Source organism: Heloderma suspectum, chromosome 10, assembly GCF_057233095.1.
Source record: "Heloderma suspectum isolate Gila_16-S chromosome 10, 16-S_ref, whole genome shotgun sequence".
In the NCBI taxonomy this organism is placed as follows: domain Eukaryota; kingdom Metazoa; phylum Chordata; class Lepidosauria; order Squamata; family Helodermatidae; genus Heloderma; species Heloderma suspectum.
In genome coordinates this window covers 24,365,276-24,378,438 of record NC_139467.1, presented here as the reverse complement: position 1 = coordinate 24,378,438, position 13,163 = coordinate 24,365,276, and the positions used below count along the sequence as shown (strand labels likewise).

At 45.2% G+C, this 13,163-nt stretch overlaps 1 protein-coding gene across 1 annotated transcript in view; it reads left to right on the top strand.

Moving 5' to 3' along the window:
• HIVEP3 (HIVEP zinc finger 3) overlaps window positions 1–13,163 on the top strand; it is a 386,475-nt gene that overhangs the window by 280,655 nt on the left and 92,657 nt on the right. The window contains exons 4-5 of the mRNA XM_084815566.1: window positions 8,635–8,709; window positions 11,325–11,392. The gene's annotated coding sequence lies outside the window, so the exon portion shown is untranslated. The remainder of the gene's footprint in view (window positions 1–8,634; window positions 8,710–11,324; window positions 11,393–13,163) is intronic.

The following is a 13,163-nucleotide window of genomic DNA, read 5'->3' as shown; positions in this document are numbered from 1 at the left end:
AGCATTCAGCTCAACAGACCTACTTACAGACCAAAGGCCAGCTTGAATAAAGCAGTCTTTGTCTGCCAGTGGAAGGACAGCAGAAAGGGAGTGAGCATACCTTCCTCAGCAGGGAGTTTCACAGCCAGGGAGCAACCACCAAAAAGGCCCTCTCTTGGGTCACCACTAAACACACCTCTGAAGGTGGTGATCTCAAAAGAAAGGCCTTTCCCAAAGATCTTAAGAACCAGGCAGGCTCGTATGGTCTTTCAGGTAGCCTGGTACCAAGCCAACTAGGGTTTTATAGGTCATAACTAGCACTTTGAATTCTGCCTGGAAACAAACCGGTAGTCAGTGAAGCTGTTGTAACAAGGGACTCGCATGCTCCTTGAAACCAGCCCCTTTAAATGTCTTTTGGACATTTAAAATGGTAGCCACCTTGGACTGATTGCAGGGGCTGGTACAGGAAAAACCTTCGGACAGAGGAGAGAGGTCCTTCATCTTTCAGGGAGGTGGGGTTTCTCTCCCCACACCCAAACCTGTTGTGACATCTTAGCAGGGATACTTTTGAAATTCTCCTCATGTCATTCATTCATTCATTCATTCATTCATTTTTATATACTTATTTATATACCTCTCCCCATCAAAAATTAGGGACGAGTGAACAACAAAATTAAAAAATAAAACCCCATAATTAAAACAATTAAAGCATTTTAAAAGAACAGATTCTGAACTTAATAAACCGCAGCTGGTCACTCAGGGAAGGCCTCTAAAAATAACTATGTGTTCAGGAGGTGCCGAAAGCAACACAGCATTGGCACCTGCCTGATCTCCAAAGGCAAGGAGTTCCACAGGAAGGGGGCTACCACGCTGAAGGCTCTTTTCCTGGTGGACTTCAACGGGTCCATGTGTCCATGTGGAACCACCAGGGATATACCCTCTGATGACCTCAGTGACCAGGCAGGTTGGTAAAGAAGAAGGTGCTCTCTCAGGTATCCTGGTCCCAAGTTATTTAGAGCTTTGTACACTAGTACAATTCCCCTGCTCCTGGATTTTGGAGTTCCAAATTACTTGCTCTTGTTTCTGATGTGAAAGCAATACATTAGGAATCCTCCATTATTTCATTAAAAAAAATGCAAAGAAATTTTGTACAGAGCACTGTATCCAGCTTGCCTTAACTTTTTATTCATCATGTGTCAACGTGCACATTGATGAAACACTGGAAAAATAACAACCTTGATGTGATCAGTTCATACAATGTTGTACTGAAGTGCAGGAGTGCATGTTTACATTAGGAAAACACCACAAAAAACCCACCAATCTTGACATGATTTGTTCATGCAGTGTTGTCCTGATGTTCTGGAGTGCATGGAGTGCATGGCGCAATTGAAAAACACCACACAAAAAGCAGTCTTGGTGCGATCATATGTATGATGACCAAAAGACTGGGAAAACACAGCACCACAAAAAAGCAATGCATAGGTGTGGGTTGGTAACATGGGGAGATATGATGCAGATAAACTAGAGGAAATGAAAGCTGGTATGCACAACATTCTCCAGTTCCAGAATTAAATTCTCCTAGTTAAGTTGAAATCCTGAAGGAGTGGAATGTAGAATGGACCACATCCATGGAGCAATCAAGGAAATAAAGCCACATCTCCTCCTGCGCGTGCGTGCTCAGACCCTTCTTCAAAGGCCCTCCTCTGGGTGCCTCTGCCAAAGGAAGCTTGGTGGGTGGCTACGAGAGAGAGGGTCTTCTCAGTGGTGGCACCCCACTTATGGAATAATCTCCGCAAAGAGGTTTGCCTGGCACCTACATTCTTATCGTTTCGGCACCAGGCAAAGGCGTTTCTTTTCTCCCAGGCTTTTTAGGGACCTAGCTGTAGGTTATTATGGCTCTTTTATCAATTTCCGTGCTGTTTATTGTTTTGCATTATATTGTGTTTTATTCTTTTAAATATTTGGATTGTATTTTCTACTTTTAACTGTGTTTTAAAATGGCATTTCAGTTTTTTAACTGGTAACCTGCCCAGAGAACATTAATTATTGGGTGGATTAGAAATGTACTAAATAAATAATGGAGAAGATCAACCCAGCTCTAATTCTGGGCGGGAGGTGGGTTAGGATTGGCCACAGTGGAGTGTGTCTAGATGAGGATGGTGAGGGCTCCAGAAACCAAATTGTATGAGGAATGGTTGAAGGAGCTAGGTTTGCTTAGCCTGGAGAAGAGACAATTAAAGGGAAACTTAAATAGCTTGCTTCAAATATTTGAAGGGCTGTCAAGCAGAAGATGGAGCAGATTTGTGTTCTCTTGCACCAGAGAGCTGGGCTAGATCAAATGGGTGGAAATGGCAAGGAAGCAGATTTTGGCTAAATGTGAGGAAAAACCTCCTTAACAGGAATGTCACGGGACTGGAAACAAAGCCCTATGAGGAGAGACTGAAAGAACTGGGCATGTTTAGCCTTGAGAAGAGAAGACTGAGGGGAGACATGATAGCGCTCTTCAAGTACTTGAAAGGTTGTCACAGAGAGGAAGGCCAGGATCTCTTCTCGATCATCCCAGAGGGCAGGACACGGAATAATGGGCTCAAGTGACAGGAAGCCAGATTCCAGCTGAACATCAGGAAAAACTTCCTGACTGTTAGAGCAGTATGACAATGGAACCAATGACCTAGGGAGGTGGTGGGCTCTCCCACACTGGAGGCATTCAAGACGAGGCTGGACAGCCATCTGTCAGGGATGCTTTGAGTTGGATTCCTGCACTGAGCAGGGCGCTGGACTCAATGGTCTTATAGGACCCTCCAAACCCTACTATTCTATGATTCTATGAGCTATTCAACAGTACAGCAGAGTTCCTCAGGAGGGGACAGGCTCTCTTTCCCTGGAGGTCTTGAAACAGAGGCTGGACCACCCCCTGTCAGGGGATACTGTGGTTGCTTGGGAAACCCTGTCTTGTGGATGCTGTGTTGAGTAGTGGAATTGGACCAGGTGACCTCTAAGGTCTTTTCCCATGCTATAATATTATGGTTCTATTCTATAACGGTCTTCCTACAGATCTCTTGCCTTTGTATTTTATTTCTAGCACTTCGAGCAGAGGGCAGGGAGGGGCTTTTTGCTGGTGTTTTTGTTTCCTCCCCCCCCCTCCCTCAGCTGTCCTTTCCAAATGATTATTTGCTTGAACAGAAAATGAGCTCTTGTAATGTACTTGTAGAAGCGAAACTAAAGGTCTTTTTCCACAGAAGTGGCTGAGGTTTCAAACAAACAAAACAAACAGAACAACAAAAACCCAGAGCTGGCTGTGATGGAGCAGCAGCTGCCAGCAGGGATGTGGGTTTTCCAGAAAATTTTGAATTGGGAAATTATCCAAAAAGGTTCCCAATACAAATGGCATGCAGGTGAATGCAGGTGAATTGCATAGAATCATTTGCCTAGGAAACTTTTTGGATTGTTTTGGAAAATTTCCCAATACAAATTATGTTGCATTGGAAAATTTTCAGTTTGCATTGGAAAATGTTCTGATACCCTATGGGGTAACAGTTGCTGGGGTGGGCAACTTGTGGGCCTCCAGTTTTGACCTTCAACTCCCATCATCCCTCACCATTGGCTATGCTGGCTAGGGCTGATAGGAGTTGTAGGCCAGAATATCTGGAGGGGCACAAGTTGCCCAACCTTGCCCTAGAGAGATCTAAATTAAGGCTCAATCTTATGCATGTTAGACAGAAAAAAGTCTTACAAATCCCAGCATTCCCCAGCCAGCCAGCCAGGACTTTTCTTGTCTAAATGTGCATAGGATTGCACCATTAGCATGTTTTATTTGACTTGTATTTAGTAAACAACAAAGCCAGAACAAAGTACCCCATGTTACCCCCCCCCCCCGTGCCACCCATACACTACAAGTATTTGATCTGAAATACCTGAGGGGAAAAAGTAAAGCAATGTGATCTAAGTCTTATATTATGTAGAAATTTTTATTGGGATACTTTCTTTAAAGATAGTATCATGTACTTCATTTATGTTGTTTAAATTTAAGGGGAAAAAACCCCAAAGCACTGAAAACTGTTGACACACTAATTAATTTTAGCAACCCAAAGAACTGTGCATGACATGCTGACAACCACTCATCTGTTTCAAGAGAGTTCAACTCCCTTCCACTGAGGTTGTTGGGGCACCTTCAGTTTGGCTGTCAGCATTCATTAGCTCCATTTCACTCTGAGACAGAAGTATTTCAGTGACATGTATGTATGCTAGGAATAATTGCCTGAAAAATATTAATTACGACTTTGAAACCGCCTCCTGCTAAGCTAGATGAATACTGTGTTTGCAGTTGGCATGCAGTCATTTTTTTGTTTTTTACTAATGACCTTATGATGAAATGCAAAAATTTCCGCAGAGAAGTAAAGTGCTGGAAAAATTTCCACAGAAAAAGTTCTGCCCTGCAGCACTAGCTGCCGGGAGCAGCGGCTTTTAAAAGGACTGCCTCCCCACGTACACACACCCATTAAAGAGTGGGGATCACTGGCTGAGGTGGGAAAGTTGGTCTCTTGGCAGGCTGATGCAGCCCAAAAGCTCTCAAAATGTTTGTTTGTTTGTTTGTTTATTTATTTAATTTCTATACCGCCCAATAACCAAAGCTCTCTGGGCGGTTCACAAAAATTAAAAACCAAACACACAATAAAACAATTTAAAATATATAGAATATTAAAACTACAACATAACAATACAACCACAATAAAATCTAGCAGCAGTGCAGGAGTTTAAAATACAGATTTAAAACAGCAAAGATAAAAATTTAGAAAGCTAAAATGCCTGGGAAAATAAAAAGGTCTTCACCTGGCGCCGAAAGGAATACAATGTAGGCACCAGGCAAACCTCACTAGGGAGCTCATTCCAGAGCCGGGGTGCCACAGCAGAAAAAGCCCTCCTCCTAGTAGCCACCCGCCTCACTTCCTTTGGCAGGGGCTCACGGAGAAGGGCCGCTGATGATGATCTTAAGGTCCGGGCAGGCACATATGGGAGGAGGTGATCCTTCAGGTAACCTGGCCCCAAGCCGTTAAGGGCTTTAAATGTTAACACCAGCACTTTGAATCGGGCCTGGAAATGGACTGGTAGCCAGTGCAGCTGGAAAAGTACTGGCGTAATATGAGCTCGCAGGCCAGTCCCTGTTAACAATCTTGCTGCCCTATTTTGGACCAGCTGAAGTTTCCGGACCGTTTTCAAAGGCAGCCCCACGTATAACGCATTGCAGTAATCCAGACGAGAAGTTATCAGAGCATGGATAACTGTAGCTAGGCTATCTCTGTCCAGATAAGGGCGTAGTTGGTATACCAGCCTAAGCTGATAAAAAGTGCTCCGTGCTACTGAGTTCCCCTGTGCCTCAAGTGACAGTTCTGGATCCAAGAGCACCCCCAAACTACAAACCTGATCCTTTAGGGGGAGTGCAACCCCCTCCAGAACAGGTTGAATATCACCTAGCCAGGCAGACGAACCACCCACTAACAGTACCTCCATCTTGTCTGGATTGAGTTTCAGTTTATTGGCCCTCATCCAGTCCATTACCGGACTGTTGCAAAATGTTGCACAGGTGATGATGCTATACCACTTAAGTCAGGGGTGGGGAACCTTAGGCCCAGGGGCCAAATCTGGCCCTCCCAGCTTCCCCAAATGACGACACCCCTTTCCCCTGATCCCACCCCCTTTCCCCCCATTTGAAAAGGTCTGAATGCCTCTCTTACTACTTAGTTACAGGTAATATGGTCTTTAAGCAAACATATGCTGTTATTACGCAAAAATATGCTGTTATGTCTACTAGTCTTGCTGGCTATGTGCTACCAGAGGCAGTGAGCCTAGGTACACCAGTTGCTGGGATGGGTGGTGTTGTGCTCATGGCCTGCTTGTGGGTTCCTGGTTGACAGCTGGTTGGCTGCTGTGTGAACAGAATGCTGGACTAGATGGACCCTTAGTCTGATCCAGCAGGGCTGTTCTTATGTTCTAATGGCTACTAGCCCTGATGGCTCTATGCCACCTCCAGTATCAGAGGCAGTATGCCTATGTATGCCAGTTGTTGGGGAACATGGGCAGGAGGGTACTGTTGTGCTCATGCCCTGCTTGAGGGTTCCTGGTCATCAGCTGATTGGTCATGGTGTGAACAAAATACTGGACTAGATAGACCCTTGGTCTTCTGATGTTCTGATGTTCTGGATTTTGGGCCCAGCCCCCTTTTCCCATTGGCCCCACCTACCACTGTAATGCAGCTCCCAAGAGCTGAAAAATGTCAGAGCAACAATAAAGATTGTTGCATTGACCTCTACCAAGGAAAATGCTTGGGAAGCTTTTGTGTAGCTCTGGTGAAGCCATTGGTCCAGAAGTCCCCTGAGATTTGCCTCGTTGTGGCAGACTTGGCTACTTATAAGCCTTTTAATTCTGGAGCAAAAATGGTTTTAAAAAAGCATTGGAGGAAAGTCAGTCATTCCTTTCCATTCTGCAGTAGACAGTTGGTTATACTGAAAGTGCTATACAAAGTCCTTCACTGGTCTTCTAGCTACCTCAGAGAAAGTAATGTTTAAAAAGTAACGTAAGAGAAGCTGGACCCTTTAAAAGCCTAGGTTTCAGGAACACACGGCTTAAACACAGGCACGGAGAGAAAGAGAGAGAGAGAGAGAGAGGTCTTTTGCACTTATTGCAAAAGAGTGAGAAGAGTTGCTTCCCTCTGAGGGCTGTTGGTTGCTCATTTGTTTATTTTTTATCATTACTTAAAAAAAAAAAAAAGATTCCCCAGGTTGGGGAAGGCTGCTGCAGACTTACTTCTCAGATAAAGCAGACCCCATGGCCCCCAAGAGGCTGACAATTTCTGCAGGGCTAGATGTTCTGCAGCCCAGGCTGTGAAGGACACAGACCATTGACCCACCAAAAGGTTTAAACCCTCGCTTAAGTCAGTCCTAGCCCCTTAGCACAGGGCTGGGCAACAAGGCTCCTCCTCCCTCAGCCATCACCACCAGGAGCCATTCCAGCAGGCCGAGCTGAGGGAGAAGAGAGGGAGAGCAGGGCCATTCCACCGGCCCAGCTGAAGACTTCCCTCGTGAAGTCTCCTCCTCCCTCGACCGTTGTCATTCCAGCAGGCTGTATGGAAGGAGATGAGAGGGAGAGCAGGGCCATTCCGCCGGCCCAGCTGAAGACTTCCCTCGTGAAGTCTCCTCCTCCCTCGACCGTTGTCATTCCAGCAGGCTGTATGGAAGGAGATGAGAGGGAGAGCAGGGCCATTCCGCCGGCCCAGCTGAAGACTTCCCTCGTGAAGTCTCCTCCTCCCTCGACCGTTGTCATTCCAGCAGGCTGTATGGAAGGAGATGAGAGGGAGAGCAGGGCCATTCCGCCGGCCCAGCTGAAGACTTTCCTTGTGAAGTCTCCTCCTCCCTCGACCGTTGTCATTCCAGCAGGCTGTATGGAAGGAGATGAGAGGGAGAGCAAGGCCATTCCACCAGCCCCACTGAAAGATTTAGTTTCCCCCCTCTTCCCTCCCTATTCCTTTTCCCTTGTGTGTCATGTCTTCTTTAGATTGTAAGCCAGCAGACAGGGACTGCCTTGTTTAATTGGTTATATGTAAGCAGCCCTGGGAGCCTTTTTGGCTGAGGAACAGCATAAAAATCCTTCAGATAAATAAATACATATACACATAACATGGCTGCAGGCCACATGTGACACCCCCCCCTCCTCTAATGCAGCTCCTGCCGCCCCAGCTGCCATACCACTGAAATTTGTGGTGGAGGCAGGAATGTGGCCTGCAAAAGGGTCCTGGCAGTGGTAAGTGGCCCCCAGAGCTGCCCAAAGTTTCCCACCCCTGTCTTAGTGGGAGGGTCTCTAGCTCAGCAGTAGCTGACAATGCTTGGCATGCAGAAGGGGGCGAGAGCGTTCTCCCACATCTGCACTTAAAAGGACCAGATGGCAGGCTGTGCTTGAGCCCCTGCAGAACTGCTGCCAGTCCAAGTACATAATACTGGGTTAGATGGACACAGAGACCTGGTTCTCATGAACATCGTAGCCCACCGTGGCTTATTAGCCCAGTGGGTTGTGGTTGTGGCGCTCATGAATGTCATGTTGCCAATTCAAGCCCCCATCGCCACGGCTTCTTGTGTCATCTGAACTCGGAGAGTGTGGCTTGTTGGGGTGGTTAACAAACCATCCCACAACCCTACAACAGTCCATGGGTTCTGGGTGGTTTGTTAACCACCCCGACCGCCCTCTCTGAGTTCAGGCAACATGAGAAGCCACACCTGGCAAGGATAATTATGTGAATCAGCCGGGATGTGACCGGCACACACAGGGTGGTGAACATTCACCATGGCTTGTTTACCACCCTGCGCTCATGCAAATTGGTCTGATCTGGTTTAAGGCACCTCCTCGTGTTCTGTGAAACGGTCTTTAGAGGTACGTGTCAATCTTGTGATTTTTTTCATTTCCCCCACCTGAGGGTTTTATGCAGGTAGGCCTAGCGTCTGTAAACTCACCATGTGGGGTGAAGCATTTCTCTATGGGATGAGCTGAACCTATATTTTGACATCGGTTACCAGGTGAGGGGTTTTGTTCAGGCACCCAAGTCTTACCTACGTGGTTTCATTTGAAATGCATTTCTCTGATGGGCGTGTGTTTTTTGTTGTTTTGCAGGTTGGGTTAAGCCCTGGGCAAAAACATTTTAAAAAGAACAAACACCATTAGAGCCACAGAATAATCAACTTTGTTGTAAGTATTCCCTACTCTCCTGCCATTAAGTGGAGCAGGTGTGTGTGTGTGTGTGTGTGCGCGCGCGCGCGCGCGCGTGTGCGTTGGCTGCTGCACTGTAGTTGGAGTTCAGGGTTCTCGTTCAGTTTGCTTACTCTCTGGAGGTCTTTGGTGAAATGTTTTTAGTCTGCTTGATGTGTTTTACCAAGAATGCAGTGCTGTGTGTGCGTGCGTGCGTGCGTGTGCATGTGTGTATATTTACAGCTGAGCTAAAATTTCTGAAAATATTTCCCCAGTTTCTCTGTCCACAAATAGGATGGCGAATTTCAGGAGGCCATTTGCACACAGCTCTAGTTCTAATTTTCAATTAGAGTCAATATTACAATATTAAGGTTAACCCTCATAATGATCATTGGTTACTAGTGTTGAACTGAAAAAAGTGGTATTGGTGTTATTAGTAAACTGACCTTTAAAGGGGAACTGTTAAAGCCAGTTCAAGAACACGCCCTGCTTCAAAAGCTGTTGTGAAGGAAATGAACAACCTCCATCAGGTAGGATTGCCCTCCAGATGTGTTGGTCTACAATCCGTATGTCTAGGGATGCCAGTTTTTCAACCATAGCCCCTGTAGTTTTTTGTACCATAGTGTGAGTTTGGGAAGTATTGATTTCTCTGCTGTTATCAAGCCACAGATAAAAGGGTACAGCAACAAACAGGCTGGCCACTTGTGAATCACCAAAAAAGAGGACATGTATCACCCAAGAAGAGGGCTTCCTTTCGCATAACATTTACATATGCCAATTTATGCTATAGATGCAAATTTAGAAATAATGATTGTAATATCAGTTAGTGCTGTGCCAAAAATTTGTCGTGCATTTTTTTCAACCGTTCTCATTCAATTTGATAGAAAATAAGTTGCTTTGGAAAAGAAATTCAAAGGAGTAATTTCAGAGAAATTCTCATGTGTTGGGTTTGGGGTTCTTGTGCATATCTGACTTATGAGGTGGCTGAGGAGTGTGCATAAGTGTCCTGTCTTTCATTGTGTAGTCATCTCTGTAGCAGTCTGTAGACTTCTTGGCTTCCTGCACTTCAGTGAAAGCCATCACGAGGAAGACATCATGAGGCAATGCCTCCCATGGGGCTTTTTCAGTTCAGAAAGTGCAGGTGGCCTGGGAGGCTGCAGGCCAATGGAAAGATATGTAATAAAGAGAGAAAACACACACAGCACCCTCGTCCACTTCACAGTGGTTAGGTAAGCTCAAAAAAGAAATTCAAAATCCTGCCTCAGAAGAGTGGAAGCCTCACCACAGTTGATGCTGTTGCCACCTACAGAAGCAGTGCAATAAACCAAAAACCCTTAGGAAAAAAGGAAGAACCTGTGCTACAACCCCTTCCAGTGGTAAGCCCTCTCTGTGAGACACTGTTGGAGAATTTCTCCTCCCCGAGGAGAGATTCGGTGAAATTGTCCCCTCAATTTCTCTGCCGACAAATACGCTGGGGAATTTTGAGAGGCCATTTGCACACAGCTCTAATTTCAATAGGAATACAGTTCATCTCACCATAGTCCGTAAGACTGTAACCAGGTGACCTGAGTGCCCGCCTGTTCAGTCTGCTGTTCAGGTGCTAACTGTGGATGGGCAATAGCAGTTTTTATAGTTCTTTATCTTTAAACAGAAATTGGACAGGCCAGCCCTTCCAATAAAGGATACCTTCAAACAGAGGATGGTCCTCTGGCAGCCCATCATATAGAGAATGGTCACCCTGCTACAGTTGAGGTTGACTCATCAAACCACTCAAAGTCAGAGCCTTAACAGGGCATGGGAGGAAAGGAGGATAGTAAAAGAGGACACGTTGTCATTGGAAGTGCTGGTTAGAAAGTTGCCAAATCGCCCTATCTCAAGGGCGAGCTTTTAGTACTTTAGAGATCACAAATCCCAAAGAGCAGCACAGCATCCCTGCTGTAGAAAGAGTATAGCCACACACACACACACACACACACCCCAGCTCGCTATTCCCCATGGTCCTCCCTATGGATAATGTGCAAACTTGTGGGATGAGTGCATCATATTTAAAGGGTGGGCCTGGAGATGTTTGAGGAATTCAGTCTTTGCAAAATCCAACAAGGACTGACCTGATCTGCACCTCCCGAGCTAATGTGTGGATTGGAACTTAGTTTCCCACTGGCTTCCGCACTTCTCGCATGTCCCGACACAGTTCTTCGCTCAAAAAGCACATCGAGGTGCATTTACAGATGCATATTTTGAGAGAAAATACATTCAGACATATGGATTTAAGTACACATTTAAATGCCAATTTTTGTGTGGAATTTAATTTAAAAAAAAAAAATTCGCAGATTTATGCGGAAACGGGACGGAACAGACTTGTGGGTAAACTCGTGAATGTGAGACAAATCAGAAATAAACTGATCCAGACATCCCTAACTGGGTCAGAGATTGTTTGGTTGTCAGAAAACACTATTTGTCACAGGTCGATTGAAATGAGTGACACGTTGCCACGAATGTTTATTAAAATGTCTGTTGCATAGCATGGTCCATCGGTCTTCACATCTTTGCAAACTACCTGCAGATTGTTTAAAAGTGAAACAAACTTGGCACAACCTGTTGTTCTCTTTCCATAGAAACGATGGACTCGGAGGTGTTGGAGGTGAGCCACTATCTATGACACAGCACAGTACATGGACTGAAGGTTAGCAATTACTTCCAGAAAAAATTAGAAAAAAATTAGAATTAGAATCTTGGAACAAAGAAAGCTGCTTTATTCCAGGTCAGACTGACCATCTAGTCCAGTATCATGTGTCCTCTGTCTGCAAGTGGCTCGTCAGTGTTTCAGAAAGTGATCTCACCTGGTTTCTACTCCTTTAAGAGGAGATGCCAAGGATCATACCTGGGACTTCTGGGTAGAATCCGACTACAGTCCTACTTAGAGTAAACCCATTGAAATGAATGGGATGAGAGCCAGTGTGGTGTGGTGGTTCGAGTGTTAGACTGGGGCTTGGGAGACCTGGGTTCTAGTCCCCACTCACTTGGCCATGAAGCTCACTGGGTAACTTTTGGTCCAGTCACAGACTCTCAGCCCAACCTACCTCACAGGGTTGTTGTTGTGAGGATAAAATGGAGAGGAAGAGGAGTATGTACGTCGCTTTGGGTTACTTGGAGGGAAAAAGATGGGATATAAATTAATTAATTAAATAAATAAATGGGACTTAATTTATTTTTATTTCTTTAAAACATTTCTTGGCCACCTTTCAGGGCAGAACCCTCCCAAGGCGGCTTATGGGAATAAAATACATAAAAACACTTAAAATATTTAAAGTGATAAAAACAATACAAACATCAATTAAAGCCAATGATAAAACCAGCAACAACGATAATGACAGTAACAGCAACAATAGCAGTCATATGTTATTTTGAGAGGCTTTCCTTGAGTGACCAGCCGCAGTTTATTACCTTTGGAATCCGTTTCTTTTAAAATGCTTAAATAGTTTTAATATCGTGTTTTATTCTTTTATCACCTCTCCGATGTGGTTGTTGTTGTTTATTTGGTCAGTCGCTTCTGACTCTTCGTGACTTCATGGACCAGCCCACGCCAGAGCTTCCTGTTGGCTGTCGCCACCCCCAGCTCCCCCAAGGTCGAGTCCATCACCTCCAGAATATCATCCATCCATCTTGCCCTTGGTCGGCCCCTCTTCCTTTTGCCTTCCACTTTCCCTAGCATCAGCATCTTCTCCAGGGTCTCCTGTCTTCTCATGATGTGGCCAAAGTACTTCAGTTTTGCCTTTCATATCATTCCCTCAAGTGAGCAGTCTGGCTTTATTTCCTGGAGTATGGACTAGTTTGATCTTCTTGCAGTCCAAGGCACTGTCAGAATTTTCCTCCAGCACCACAGTTCAAAAGCATCTATCTTCCTTCACTCAGCCTTCCTTATGCTCCAGCTCTCACAGCCATAGGTTACTATGGAGAATACCATTGCTTTAACTATGTGGACCTTTGTTGTCAGTGTGATGTCTCTGCTCTTCACTATTTTATCAAGATTTGTCATTGCTGTCCTCCCAAGAAGTAAACATCTTTTAATTTCCTGGCTGCAGTCAGCATCTGCAGTAATCTTTGCGCCTAGAAAGACAAAGTCTGTCACTGCCTCCATGTTTTCTCCCTCTATTTGCCAGTTATCAATCAAGCTGGTTGCCATAATCTTGGTTTTTTTGAGGTTGAACTGCAAGCCAGCTTTTGCACTTTCTTCTTTCACCTTCGTCATAAGATTCCTCAGCTCCTCCTCTCTTTCAGCCATCAAAGTGGTATCATCTGCATATTGGAGATTGTTGTTTCTTCCAGCGATTTTAACTCCAGCCTTGGCTTCATCAAGCCCAGAACGTCGCATGATGTGTTCTGTGTACAGGTTGAATAGGTAGGGTGAGAGTATACAACCCTGCCGTACTCCTTTCCCAATCTTAAACCAGTCC